We start from the raw sequence: 15,527 nt of genomic DNA on the forward strand, positions 1-15,527 counted from the left end.
ATAGGGTAACTTGTCTGTAGCCAGGTTCCCTGAATCAACTGCGTTTGTAACATAGATATGGGGCCCCACAAGCTATTCAAAGAAAACATTGCAAAAGCTGCTTGCCATTTAATGATTGCATTAACACCATTATCTACTATCTAATCGATGCTGTGATTGACAACTTTGCAAATCAGATTAGCTTTCAGTCTGCCTATGAGTATAGCGTGGCTAGGAATGGAAAATTGTGTGGGCACCAATTTGTGGAAGATGAACGACATTCAAAGGTATGAAACAGAAAATCACTGATATTGAAGTTTAGTTGCAACAATTGTACCCCAAGATATACTAAAATTACTCCTGTGATTTTATTCACATCTTGCATCGCATCACTCCAATGTTGCTCACGTACAGTGAGGGGAAGTTCCCACCCAATGACATCATAGTTTGGCTACAGCCAGCTACATATTTTTAAAGAGGTCCTGTTTGTTCCATAACTGAACTCTTCACCTTTTGATTATATGTTTTGATGGGGGGGTTAAAAGGAAAAAGCCTGCTAGTAAATTTACTTGAACTTGGCATTTGCAGTCTCAGACTTGGGTGGGCTGCATTCCCTCCTCCGGTTACACCCTACCTGAAATCCTTGTATGTTAAATCACTTGACTAGTTCAGCCTTAATGATTGGGTCATACCCTGGGAAGCAAGTTCAGAGATACTGGAAATGTGTGCTTACAAAAACACACATAATTGTAGAAAAATATGTGGACAAACTAAGAGAGAAACACTGAGACTGTGGAAAAAAACCCCACATTTATTTGGAAGAAAAAAATTATCTCTTAGTTGTGATGAAGTGTCACAAAAACACACATTATTGCTACCCTTCCAGTGACACATTTTTATGAAGAGAAATTCCTGCCCCCCTCCCTCCTTCTCTCCCTCCCTCCCTTCCTCCCAATCAGGAAACTTTAAACTATTTTTACATATTAACACCAACCTTAATATTCCTATCCTCTTTAGCTGCTACAAATGCATTCCCTATTAAAATATGTATGAGAAATAGATATTTCTGTAAATATCTGGATCTTCATATCAGTGGAGTAAGCTATTGATAAGCATGAACTGTTGGAGAAGTTTTATGTCACAACCAAGTGAAGTGGATTTAGTATTACATTTACAGCCGCACAACTTTTGTGTTTTCCCTAGCAGCAATCTCAAAGGTGGAGTCAGCAGGCAATTTTCTAATGGTCTGTAGGTAATTGATAGGATGCATAGTGCTGCTTTCGTGCTTCCAGAAACTTGGAGGAGTAGCCAGGAAAAGTCAGGAATCTTATTTAAGGACTTGGAATGGGACAGATATAAGTATCTTAACTGCCTCTTGTATGCACTGTCCTCACAGAAAAAGTGAAGGCCAGAACCACAGCTGGAACAGTTAGGAAAGACTAAATATTTTCTTAACATTGCTTTTCCACTGGAGCAGTTTCTGTGGTTGGCCCTGTATGTTCCACAGATGAAACCAGACATGATCCATGCCACCAGGACCGTGGCCTGGGACAACTTGCTTTAGAACATCCTCAGCACATATCCTAAACAAGAGAAGCACAGTCGATGCTGGATATGGTTTTTATTTTGACAAAGTTATCATTTCAGAAAACAGGTAAGTGGTTGGTTATGATATCAAACATGTGGTTTTCCACCTTTGCTAGAATTGTGAGAAGGCCAAGTACCAATTGCTACTGGAGATTTTTTGGTGTGGGTGGTTTTTTTGGGGGGGGCGGGGGGGGGTGTTGCTGATTTGATTTTGTACCTATGTTGTGAATTCCTATCTTTTTGCCAGTGGAAAGTTTCAAAACTCTTGCAGAAAATTGACTTTATTTCTTTACAAGTATTCTGATCTATATTCTGATTTGTCTTTATTGAAGTAGTGGTGCCAAGGCTCCCACTCAGTCGTGAGGTTAGCATGGAACTCATCTAATTAACCAATGTCCTCTTTTCTCATTGTGTAGTCTGTCACAATATGATATGCACTTTCCAAAGCGTTCTTAGTGAATGGTTTGGCTTCCTACCACAGGACACTGTGATACAAAAACTTTATTTAAATATCCTGGTGAATCTGTTCCTACAAGGTGCTTAGTTATTTATACTGAGTTACAATCATCCCCAGTTTCTTCAATCTTTGCTAAGTGGCAAGGTTTCCCACATCTTGATCTCAGGATCTTAAGACAGATGATTCTAGGAATATGTACAATGGACACTATTATGGTGATGTAAATATCCATTTTACCATTGAGGACAATGGGACTAGGGTGGGACCTTAACCTATTTGGCACAGCTGTCATGAGACTCCAATAAAAATAAAAAACATCCCTCCCAGCTTACATTTTCACATTCTATTTGTAAGTCCCATGAAAATTCCTCTCAAATGTGATAGTTATCTACAGCTTTTTTCAGCTAAGTGAGAGCCCTCTCTCACAAAACTTGATGATGACACAAGCTCTCTCCAACTGGAGTCCAGAAACTTTCATCACTGCTTAGTATATTAGAATCAGAAATGTTTTAGGCATGTTAACAGAGATTGTATACAAATTGAGAAGATACACATCCTTTGCTTCACTTAAGATGCCTCTGAAGTCTCTGTTGGTTGGTTTGGTGCAGCTATGAAATAAGTAACTTATTTTCTTTCTTTATGGCTTTCATCCTCTACTTTATTACTACACAATCATGTTTCAACTACATTTCTTTAGGCATAACTGATTTTGAGCCCTACTTGGCCTGCCAGGTTGGATCTTTCCATCTGTTGTGGATGTTTGCTCTACAAACAAAATCTAGGTCTTCAGCAACACTTGCCACTTACCCATGCCAATATTTGTTATCCGCTTCACTACCCAGTCGGTAATGATGCCAAGCAGCAACATCAAGGGAACACAGGCTTTTCACATCAGCAGCCACTTTGAACTACTAGTTGTTTTTTGCTGTTCAGTGGAATTTATGTTGTGGCTTTGATTTTGACACTTAACAATACTACAGAATCAAACAAACGGGTAATCTACAAAGACAAAAGAAAAGTATAACCTATGGGTATTCATTTCATGACCAACCTGGGGTATTTCCCATGCCATTCTCTGCTCCCTTTCCCCTCTTCCCCCAGCCTTCCCCCCCCCCCACCCCTTCTCTCTAGTTGAATGAGAAGTTTAAATTCATTGTTTTTATCTTACATAAGCTGCTCATCTTTAGGATTTTTTATTATTTTATGGTTTTCCTTTAATACTCCAGATTCCAGAACTTCTGTTTCTATAAAAGGTGCAAAGGCCCTTAAGGTGTGCCTTTTTTCAGAGATAAAAACAGGCTTCTTTTCTTTAATGGATGGTCCAACAATGCACATCTACAGAGACATGTCCTACCTTGAGGCCAGCCCTTAAGCCAGTATAGCACTAACCAAGAAGAATCTTAGCAATTCAGAAGATGCAGTCATAGAAATTACTCCTTTAACCAGTAGTGTCTGCAAGATCAGAATCTTACTAACTCCAAACACCCACAATTGCATTTATCAGCTTATAATTACCATACAAGAGCTGTCAGAGTGAGATTGCTGCACTTGTCCTCCCTGTCAGCACCACAGCTGGGGTGTGAGAAAACTCATGCCTTCACACTGCAGCAATAGAACTTGTCTCTTGTTTTGGGCTGTATCTTATGTGTTAAATCTGGGGCCAGAGAGAATCCACTGCACTGGTCTACTGCCAGAAGCACAAAGCAGAATCACACATTAAAAAAGTACCCAGTTGGAAGGGGCATTCCTTGACCAGCTATCAAATGTAGTGGCAGCATCCACTCCTGGGATGCCAAAGGGTACCTTTTACATCATTCATGTGCATGAAGTGTGTAACTTTGAGCTCCAGACACTGCATACAAATTATATTACTGAGCACATGAAGTCTCCTGTGCCAACAGGTTGAAAATATTTTCCACGATAAGTGTCTTCATCAATTATGCATTTTTATCACAGTAAAATTGCAGGCAAAATGATCTTCTACTGTGCATTTTTATGCAGTAGCATACTTTCTATTCATTATGGAAGATATTTTCAGCCATTAATCCAATGCCTTGGAACCTTGCTGAATGCCAGCAGACTAATATCTGGGCAAAAATTATATTTCCTTTCCAGAAAGCAGCCTCTAGAAGCTTGTTCCCATCTATAAGAAAAATTTATGGAAGAAGGAGAGACAATTTTCAAGACTAGCTTCCAGACCACTCAGGAATCTACTCATCTTAGGAACCACTCAGGAATCTACTTAGAAACCATAATGATGTTGCTGAGTAACTAAAGTTAGTCACTAAATATAACTAAGTCTATCTAAAGCAGTTATATTATTTTACCAGGCATAGATTAGGCAGCTTTCTTGTGTTTACTTCAGCCATTTCTGGGATCTTTTTCTCATTCATTCTTCCTTCAAAATCTCTGAAAAGGATACGTCTTTACATACAAGAAGGCAGTATAAGTATTTTTCCTTATGTCTTATTTTCTGTTAACATCACACAGTTTATAATGAGAAATTTATATTTTTCCCTTATTTTCTTTTGTAACAGACACTGCTCATGGTTGTGTCAACAGATTAATGTGGAGACTACAGAATGAATATTTTAGAAGTAACATTTAGGTAAAGCCAAGAAGCAAAGTGGCTCAAGAGTTGTGCAAACAGCCATTTTGACTACTGATTTATAGTCCATAGGCAGCAGCTCCTACGCTGCAGCCTTTCAATCTCTTAAACAGCGTGTAGGTTGTATCAGCACTTTAAAGAAATTTTGCATATTGAGTCCAACAACAGATTGGCAGTAGTTCTTATCACTGTGGCACCTACACAGAATTTAGATATAAGCTCAGAGAAGTGGAAAGGGCATTGAGAAAAATATCTGAAACTAAATTAATGGTTTTCTCTAGTGCTAGTACAGCAGAGTACATGTCCCAAAAATGTTGTGTGTTCCACTTGAATATGAGGAAAAACTTCTTTACTGTGAAGGTGGTTGTGGAATCTTCCTCAATGGATATTCAAGAAATATCCTAGGCAAAGTGCTCTAGGATGACCCTGCTTGACCAGGGAGGTTGGATCAGACACTGTGTTGAACTTCACCCATTCTGTGAAAATCAGAGGACTATGAAAATCACCGTCTGACATGCTCATACAGAATGACACAGACTTTATTTGGCCACCCAGATGTTTTATCACTCTGCTTAAGAAATTCTCTACATCCTTCTTCTCTTTAGGATGTGTGTGACCCACAATAAAAGTTCTGGAAAAGTACATACCAAAAAATGTATTACATTTTACATTGTTTAAAGAAAAATAACATAGATTTTTAATTTAATGAAACTGCCAGGCTATTTACTCTTCCAAAACTGTAGATCACAGAAGCAATGTTTGTCATAAGGCAGCACATTTTTCCAGAAACAAATGGCCTATAACCAATGTGAGAAGAAATATGAGTGTAATAAAGCTCTGGGAAGTACCTCTAACTGGGATTCTGAGCAGAAGTGTCCAAGTCTTACTGAGGAGAGAAAAAAATGAGTTCCTTTGAAGTCTTGCTGAATTTTCTAATCTAGGGAAAGTTCATTGCAGCATTTCCAGCGGTTTTAGCAACATTGGAAACCTTAATGAAGACAGGATTGTTGCAGGGGCAGTTGGTTTTAGTACTGTGTCAATTACATTTGCTCAGGCCAATGGTATTAAAGGCTGGCAGCCACACAAGTACTGGCAATGACAAACAGCAGCTGGGATGGTGCAAACTTAGGAAGCCTCTGAAAGCAGCAGAGACCAAGTGTCTCTGTCCTGTTGCACCCATAAGCTAAGTCTTTTACAACACTAGTTACTGTTTTTAGGCATGGATGGGAAGCTGCTGTATTATTTTCTTGAGAAACTGGCACATATTCTACTATCATTCTTCATGCTTAGTGATATTAAAGCATCTGAGGAATGAACCAGAAAAGATCAGAGTTTTAGAGTCTGTTTGCATATAGAAAGCATCTAGAGGTAAAACCCTAACCCAGTAGTGCTGTGGTAATTGTAGCATCTGCTGTATCAAATTAAAAAATGCAGTGACTGGTTTTTCTGAAAAAGAAAAATTATACTCCATCTCCTCTTTGAAAGAGTAAAAAGGCTATTTTTGAATGTGGAGCAAGAGATACTAAAAATAATTCATCAGCTTTATTTAAATTATGCAGTGTAATACATAAAACATGAAGATTACAACATCAAGCAATATAGCTGGAACAAATTAAAACTGCTTGTGCATATGCATTATAATTCTTTCTTTAATTACTGGTCCCTAACCTCTTTCAGTGGATGCAGAATGAACATGTGGAATTAAGCACAGATACCTAATAGTGCCTGCTCTCTGTTCATTGCTTCTCTCTGCTTACATTAATTTCCTTCAAGAGCTCTCCTATGAGCTGCATAGTTGCTTTTGCTTCTGAAGCACTAAGATTTAAGAAAAAAATATTAATTGGTGTCAAATAGGACTTGATTTCTTGACATTGCTCATTATGAAACATGTAGAATATATGGTGTATTGCCTGTTGACTTAATTTTCACTAGCAGGCTACCCTAAATGAAACCCCAGCTTCTTAAGATTGGCATTGTGAAAACATGTCCCTCAACCTCTTCACAAAAAATCAGATTAAACCTATGTGTTACATGGCATCATACAGAGATTTTTGAAAAAGAAAACTTCGCATCTTACAATTTTTTCAGAATTCTGTAAAGAACTGTCAGCAACCTCAATCATGATCCTGTTCCCTGCCTTATAATTTTCCTAGAAATTTCCAGGGATTACATATAAAATGCCTCATTTTACTACACAGCTCTGCTCCAAAGTAGAAAAATCTATTCTGTGTACTAAAAAAAAAAAGGCACAGTCTGGTACGCATGAAGGCTAGGCAAGAAATCTGTGCTTAACTTTAGGTTATAATGCACAAAAAGGATGAACTTGTACAGGCAACATATATTATGTGCTGGATGTTGCAAAATCAGTATGACTGCACACAATGTAAATAATTTTCTGTTTCCATAGCACTCCCAGGGCCTGCAGCCTGTGCAGCGGTTGCCATGAGTTTTTCATATCCAGGCCTTTTAGCACTCAGAATCCACACACACATCTAAGCACCTCAGGCAAGTGAAAGTCAACCCCCATTAGGAAATGCAGGTTGTAAGGAGGCCTCTCACTTAACCTCCAGCTCAACAGCAAGGCCAGCTGCGTGGTCAGTCCAGGTTGCTCAGGACTGCATCTGCTCGGGAGTGGAAATCCCTGAGGAAACCCACTCCCACGGCCCAGCTGTCCGCAGCATGAGTAACTTTTTCCTTACGCCCTGCCTGACGCTCTCCTTTCACCTCACTCCCGTTGTCCCTCGGCAGGACACTGAAGCCCCTGGCTGCCTCTACTCGACCAGGTCCCCCCGAGTGCTGATCCCGTCCGCAGGCTGCGGCAGTCCCGACCCTCCAGCTCTCCGCACGGGAGGGTTGCGCCGGCTCCGGCCCCGCCAGCGCGGGGATCCCGCGGGCTCCCGGTGCCGGGTCCATTCCAGCCGCGCGCGGGGGCCCGGGTGGAGGCGGCACCTGCCGAGGGCTGAGGGGAGCCGGGAGGGGTCACCGCCTCCCCTCCGCGCCCGCGGTGCCGCAGGAGCTCATTCCACTTGGAGACACCGCGGGACAGCGGCACCGCACCGCGCGCACGGCCGGCGCCCTGCCCGGACTCGCCCGGGGCTATGGCGCGCCAGCCATGCCGGACCGTATCTCTCCGGTGTGATGCCCACGCTGCGACAACGCTCGCGAAGCCCGTCCCGGCCCCGGGCTGGAACCGCACCCCCGACGGGCAGCGGCCGCTGAAAACGGGCCAGGAAGAGCGGGCGGGGGCGAAGCGCTGCCCGCGGAGATTGACAACTGCGCTAACCAATGGCGACGCGGAGAGTGCGGGGGCGCGGCCAGCGCCGCCGGGCCGGGAAGGGACGGGGGCGGGGCACGGGGGCGGGCGTGGCGCGGATTGGCCGGGAGGCGGGGCCGGCGGGGTTTTCTCCCGGGCTGGGCTGACGGCCGCGGCCGGGAACTTCGGGAGCGTGCCGGCGCCAGGGATCGTTCGAGCGGCAGGTACAGCGGGAGCGCTCCCGAGGGAGCGCCGCTTACGGCGGCAGGGGGGAGCGGGTGATGGCGGGGAGGAGGGGGTCGGGCAGCCGTAGCGCTGGGGGCGCTGCGCTGGCGGTGCGCTGGGGGCCGCTTTGCCGCGTATCCGTCGCCGTTTCCACTGGTCCGCTCCGCTTGCCGCGGGATGCGGAGGCTGCGGGCGGGGCCGGCCGGGCTGATCGGGTAGAGCTGCCCCCTCCCTTCTTCCTTCCCTCCTTCTGTGCTGGCCCCGAGCGGCGGCGGGGCGGGCGGATGGGGGCTGTCAGCGCCGCGGCCGGCAGGGGGCGGCAGCGGCCCCGAGGACGCGCGTCCGGGGGCGGCGGGGGCGAGCGGCTCCGAGCCGCAGCCCCTCCGCCCCGGGCGGGCAGCGCAGCGGCCGGCGGGGCTGGCTCCTCCCTCCCTCCCTCCTTTTCCCGCAGCCTTGGGCGCTGCTCCCGGCGAGACGAGCCGTGCGGGGCCGCTCCTCGCCGCTCGGTTCCAAGCCTCGCTGGCGGGGCTGCCGGCGCGGGCAGTGCCGCGCCCGCCGCCTCCGGCCGCAGCTCGGGGCATCCCGGCCGGCGCTGCGCGGGCTCCCGCTGCCGTGCCCGCATCTACCGCGCTCTTGGCTCGCCCGCCTCTGCTTTGGGGCCAGAAGAAAAGGGGTGTTTGTCCCCGAAAAATCTGTCCCGCCGGCTCTTGGTGCTTTTCCCGCACCGGCGCGTGAATGCTGCGTGAAGCGAAGCGGTTGGTTTCCTAATTTCCTTCCTCCCGGAGCACCACTCCTCTCCTCATGATAACTTCATCTGTTTGCATCTCGGGCTGTTCCTTTCTTTCGTCTCTAAGTTAGCAACTGCAGAAAAATGAGCTAAATAGGCCCCCGCACTGAGGCTGCTTGCCAAGAATCAGATAGGGGGTGAAATCGAGGAACACTTCGCATCGCTTATTTCCCTTCCCTTCAGGATTAGGGCAAAAATAAGTGTAGGATCCTCTTATATGGTTTGTGTCTACTGTTTTAAAATAAGGCCCCCTTTCAAGATGTGGTGACCTAGCCTCTGAACATTATGCACTGAGATCTTAAAAAAAATTTGTTATTTATAAATTTAGGTCTAAAGTTCTTTTCCTATTATTGTTCTTTTGTAAGGCTTTGATTACAGTACTCTGAAGTCTGAGTACACTCAAAAGAGCTATTAACACTGTGGTAACATTTTTTTAGCGTGCAGCGTTCTTCCACAGGTAAAGATTCCACTGAGTTGAACTTAATCCCTTTTGATGTTAATAGTGTTGTCCACACATGTATGGGTAGAGGGATTGCTGATTGACATGAAGAGAGTTGTTTTGAGGGTTTGTCAGTTTAATGATTATGATTTCCACCTTCCAAAAAAAATCACTGCCAGAGCACAAGTAATAGCCAGCTAAAGTAAACTTAAGGTGCCTTGATACCAGTAATAACTGGCAAGCAGTTGATTTGGTGTGTGTTTTACTTCTTGTAAAGCTCTCCAAGGCCAGTTTTTAATTTAAATTATATACTCTATATTTGCTTTAAAGCACATGTATTCATTTTCTTAGCTTTATAGCCTTCTTTTCTGTCTGCTATCAGACAGAAAAGTGCTTTTGGAGTGTTAGTGAAATGCAACAAGCACAGTTCTACAGAACTTAGCCTTCAGCAAATTCTCATCAACTTGTGTGTATCCAGTCCTGCAGAGGGTGAAATGAGAAAAAGCTTCTTTGAGAGACTGTCTAAAAGAAAAGCTGTGTCCTTTAGCATCATGTTTTGAAGAGCAGAAAAAGGGAGTCCCTAAGCCAAGGAGCCAACCAGTTAGAGAACAGCAGCAGTTTGGTGGCGCCCTGGGTTATGCAGCAGAAGCACTCTGCTTCAGCTGCTGCTCTCCTCCCTTCCAAGTTTCCATTTCTGCTGGCCATGCTGCTTTCTGTCCGCTGTTGACCTCTTGGTGGGAAGTTGAGCTGCTTTCTTTTGCCTAAATTGCAACATTCTGCTGAGTTTCATTACCTTTGGGCTTAGAAAATGACCTTCCCTTCAGTGTTTTCCAAGGTTATTGATCTCAAAAATTTCTGTCAACAGTTTGTACCTGTGGCAGATGAGCTTGCATTGTAAAAATATAATTTAAATGGCCTAGACAAGACTTCCGAAAATATGTGTATTCTCTCTGCACACTTGTTGATAGTGGAGGGGGAGTTCAAACTTAACATCCAGGGCTGTGTGGAATAAACTTCAATCTTCATTCATGTGGAAATAGACCTGTTGTTCCACTTCTACTTGGATAATTTTCCAGTAACTGCAGTCAATTAATAATTTTTTTTTAGATTCAAGTAACATTCTGAAGTTAGTTTGGCTTTCTCATGTCTTACTGGGGATTCAGTGGCAGCACTGAAGAGCTCTCACTTAGAGAACGTACCCTGAAGAATAACTATATTACTTCTAGTAGCCAATATGATCTGAATCAGTTTGTGACTGTGGATATAGGCAGAACATTCATTTTTCATGGGATCCCATTTTTCAGCTCCAAAGTCATGCCTTTAAAGATGAAGGATATGGATCATAGGTAGAGAATGGAAAAGTGTTTTGGGAAGTACAGACATGTTAAGAAGGCATTGTGGGTTGTGATAAATAATTTGGATGCAAGTTTTCTTTAAGTTAATGTTCAAAAAATTCAAACTAGGTTTATAAGCAATGTTTAAAATATATGACAAAGTAAAAAAAAAATCTGTAGTTGGTGATTGTGGGGCTCCCTTTTGACATTAATCTGGGAAGCATGTTTTAGTACCAAAGATTGATCTATTTTAGAATTAAAAGGGGAGGGAACAAAATAACATGATGGTGGGCATACCTGTTACATGGAAGACAGCTATGAAAGTATTCAGTGGCAGAAAAAGAGTTTAAATGGTTTACATTTTTTAATAGTTGTGTCTGTAATGTGTAGCTCTATTCTAATTTTTGAAAGAGGAAGTTTTCTACGTTTTAGTTTACTGTGTGTAAGTTTCAGTGTGTTAAAAATCATTTTACTGAGGATTGTAGTGTGTAGCATATTTGCCACTAGATATTTCTAAAGCAAGGTTGAATGCTTTCCCGGGGAAGATGTACAAAGTCAAACTGTGGTTTCATTCTGGAATTGGTCTTAAGTAGGGGGGAGTGAGAAGAGGGAAGGTGGGCTGTGTTCCTCATTGCAAGCAAAATTAACCCAAGAAAAGCAGTGTTGGAAAACTGTTCATTGTGTACTCACACAGTGGGTGGACACAAGAAGGAGGATGGGAGCAAGAAAAGGGGATGTGGAAGTGTCTGATTGTTGTAGTCTGGACTATACAAGACGTCAAACTGCATTGTAAGGGGTTATTTCTGGCCTTCTGTTTTGAAAGCAGACTACTTAAGAGTGTTAGACTTTAAAGTAAACTGCCACACTTCTATGTTGTTAAGAGACAAAATCAAAATGCAAGTGAAATGATTGGGTGTGAGGTTTCTTTCTCTTCCTCTTTGTCAGGGTGTTCACGTTTTCAAAATGTTTATAATTTCAGCACTGTTCAATTTCACTTACCTGGGTCTCTAATTTATTTGTGGGGTTAATTTTTTGATGTAATGTGACTCTGAATTATTCCCTTACAGGCAAGCAAGATATTGTGCTGATATCCAGTTGTCATAGTTGATTTCACTCTACAAATCTTCAAGATTCCTACTGGAGTGAAAGGTAATTTGTGCTTTATTTTTTTAGCTCAGAAGATTCATTGTGTGAATTTACTAAATAGGCAACATTTTGTGTTCTGTTTCCACTTCTCATTTACTTTAGCTATTGATGTGATAAATTTACAAGGGTTGAGTTGTTGGTTTTGTGATATTATATAGAAAAGACCATCTAGATGATAGAGTAAATATTTTGACTTCTACTTAAGAGCTTTGTGGTGCACACTCTTCTGTGAAGGTAAATTTTACTGGTAACTTATTTCCTCCATAGACCTCACCTTGTCTTTGAGAACTTTGTAAAGATTTACACACTAGGTGAAGGCCATATCAGCAGAATATTGATTAATTGCTATTGGGTAATCCAAAAATATCTGTTGTTTAGCTAGTGAGATGAGGAAAGTATGTTCCATGTATAGTATGAGAGTATAGACTTGCGTGTACTGCAGGTGGGACAGCTCAGCAAGAATGCAGGTTTATTTATTTTAATAGACTTGGGGGGGAATAAAAGGTTTTTTTGCTGTAGTGTCTGATGTCTTAGAGGCACTACACAAACACTGCATTACAACTCTGTGAGTTGGTGTTGTAACATGTCAGATGCCAGCCCTTTGCTGTGCACATCACAGCTGCCTTTGATGGCATAATGTGTCATGACTGCACTAAGGTATGGGATGCTTTCAAGGCCTGACTTCAGTGAAGTTGGCCTCTTGTGTAAAAGCTGATTGTCTCTGTGAATTCTCAAAAGCAGGTAGTAGTATTTTGCTTATGTGTTTCTTTGGATTTTTTTCTGAAGGAGATAAGGTACTACTGCTGTTCATCTCTGTAGTGCTTTTATTAGTAACAGCATGGCTCATCAGAGAGCTCTTGTGAAGAATTGCAGGAAGAGCCTCTCTTTTAAAACTGGTGACTTGTCAGTGTCTAGGGGGTTAACTGGGTGTTTTACTTGATATTGTATCTACCATCAGGCTCATATTTGTCTGTATCTTGGTTTCTCCTCCCTGTATTCTTTCTGAAGGGTGTGATAAAGCCTGTCTTTTAGCTTACCTTGTTCTTACTGAGTCATGCAGCCTGTGTGCTCTGTAAGGTCATTGTTAGAAGATCTTGCCATTGAGTAGTAAAATAGGGTTAGCTAAGGACAGTTTAAAGAGAACTGTGGATTGCCATGGTCCTCTAGGCTTGACTCTTCCCTTTTACTTTTAACATTGTGTGTGGTTTTCTGTTTGCTGAGCAGTAGCTCTGGAAAACTGTTTCATTGGAAAAGATGCTCAGTAACCAGAAAATAAAAATAGACTCAAAAAACAGCCCCCACGGACTTTCTGAAAGATCAGTTTCATCTTAAATTGCTTGCACTGATGAGAAAGCAGAGTTTAACCAAATATTTATTGTTGAAATTACTCTCTAATTAGTAGTGTTGTACAGCTAAATGTAACACCAGATTTTACTGTAATTTGCTGCTATCCCCTTACTGTGGGTAGAGAAGTATAGACTATAACTGTGGTATTCTTTATAGTGGCCTGGATAAGAATTTGACTACAACATTTTAAGAACACAGAATGTTATTAAGAGTATGAAAAGCCTCAGTATGTATTTAAAATGCATGATGTGCTCTCTTACCGCAATGGAAAATTGCAACAGCTTTTTCTAATTTGAGATAGTCAGTTTTCCTGTATATGGGATTTGAAATATATATTCTTAATTCAAGTTTTTGAATTCATACTAGGCAGACCTTTGAATTCTACCTGATTCAGCCTGTATCCTCCTACTTTGGAAAATCTAAACAAAATTAAAATCTGGTGATAAAAATGTCCATGGGTTTCACATTTGTTGAAACACTTTTATTGCTTCCAGTTACTCACAAAAGCAGGGATTCATCAATTAAAATATATCAGAATATACCAAGTATATCCTGCAAACTTCTTTGAAGGTTTCAGTTTTGGATCTGAAACTTTCAATTTCCAAACACAGTGTTTTGTACTTTGTAGACATTATTTGTAAACAATCGATTTGCTGTTTGCTCAGTTGAAAGAAGCTGTTTTATCCCATTTGGCTTCTCCCTTTGAAGTTGCACTTAAAAGCTGTGTTTAAATAATACTGTAACTGCTGCTATTTCATCATCAAGCAATTAAAGAAATATGCCTATATATCATTGGTCTTCTCTTAGAGGACTGAATCCTTTTTTCTCGTATGGCTTTTTTGGTACTTTTCCTGGTAGGGCAGTGCACTATTTGACCTCAAGTCTGAAATAAACCCAGTGTCTGGGGAGGATGGAGGTGGAGGGAGGGTGAACAGAGTGAGGAACACATAACCAGAACCAAAGAATGCTGTAGCATTAAATTAACTTTTAAGTCTATGTTTTGTCTTATACCTGCCTTGTCTCCTCTGTAGACAACATTTGTCAAAGATTATCTTATACAATGGTTAGAGGCAGCTGTTTGAAACAAGGCTGGGATTGCTACATATCAGTGTTACTGCTCCTTCTTTACAAACCCCAATTGTAAGTGATTTTAGTATTAAACCTGTTTTGGACCTCTAATTATCTCATTAGTTAACTTAAGCTGTCGTATTCAGCCTCACTTTCCCAGTGTGCTTTCTTGACTCTGTGTGTGTGCTTAAGAATATATTACAGAGAGCAATTAATGCTTAATGAAATTTGTGCACTTACAGTTGTTTTTTTTTTTTGTTCCCCACTGCTCCCTGCTACCCTTGCATTTGCTTATACTGAGACCATTGTATTTCCAAGCATGTGGAATTATTTTTTCGTTCTGAAGGGTAAGACATGTTTCTGAAGGCTGAAATTTCATGTTCTCCAGATATTTTTACTATGTTGAATTGGCAAGGTGAAACATGTAGCAGATTAGAACTTCATAGGTTTTTGTCACTTCTGGATTCAGTCCCAGTGACATTTCAGAAAGTAAGGATGCTGTTGAAGTGCCATGGCATAGCTGCAGAATAATGACTTAGTGTTGAAGCTGAATAGTTGAGGGTTTTTTGGGGAAAAGTTTACACTGTCACCAGCACATTATTCTTGTACTGTAGAAGAATTAAACTATGTAAAAGTGAAGTTAGGAATACTACAGCCCTGTGTTGTAGGTGAGAAGATTCTTGGAGGAAGATGCCTTTTCCATAGAAATGCTATGTAAAATGAGCTCTGTTGTGAGATTTCTATGTTTAAAAACTTAATCCAAAGCAAAAATGAAATTATGCTACAGAACACAGTAAAAAATGACAGTGTTCTGACTTGGGGAGAGTGGCAGGGTCATGTGGTCAATCTAGTTTCAGAAAAACACAGATATAACATTGCTGCCCCTTTCATATTCCCTCATATGCCCACTGGTTTTAGCAAATTTAGTAAAAGGCAAATGACCCTACATTCTACTTTCATCTCTAGACCATTACAAGGTCAGGAATCCAAACAGAATAGTCTTACCTAGAGACCAGGTATTACATGTTACCACTGAAGGAGGAATTTGTACCATTTTAGCCCTGATATGGAATTAAAGCAGCTTCTAGTCATCCTTCTTGTTTCTCATATATTCTGGATTTCTGTTCCTTTTGTTTCAAAAAGCATGATGAAGCTCTATAAAAACACCCACACATTAGCTGCAGTGTATTTTGCCTGAGCTGATTTGTTTGAAAAATCTCAGAAATCCGACTCTGTGTCTTGAGATATCATGAGATTTGATACACTGGACTAAGAATTAAGAGTTTTATTTACTGCT

The 15,527-nt window shown here is 41.9% G+C and overlaps 1 protein-coding gene across 12 annotated transcripts in view; it reads left to right on the top strand.

Annotated features, from left to right (window-relative positions):
- The first annotated feature begins 8,019 nt into the window (after window positions 1-8,019).
- EPB41L2 (erythrocyte membrane protein band 4.1 like 2) overlaps window positions 8,020-15,527 on the top strand; it is a 106,964-nt gene continuing 99,456 nt past the window's right edge. For 11 of the 12 annotated variants that reach the window (XM_058802054.1, XM_058802049.1, XM_058802044.1 and 8 more), the window contains exons 1-2: window positions 8,020-8,108; window positions 11,737-11,818. The gene's annotated coding sequence lies outside the window, so the exon portion shown is untranslated. Of the gene's footprint in view, window positions 8,109-8,747; window positions 8,865-11,736; window positions 11,819-15,527 lie in introns of those variants that run through there. The other variant, XM_058802043.1, reaches the window with a different exon arrangement.

The sequence above is a fragment of the Ammospiza caudacuta genome, chromosome 3, assembly GCF_027887145.1.
Source record: "Ammospiza caudacuta isolate bAmmCau1 chromosome 3, bAmmCau1.pri, whole genome shotgun sequence".
NCBI classification, from domain to species: domain Eukaryota; kingdom Metazoa; phylum Chordata; class Aves; order Passeriformes; family Passerellidae; genus Ammospiza; species Ammospiza caudacuta.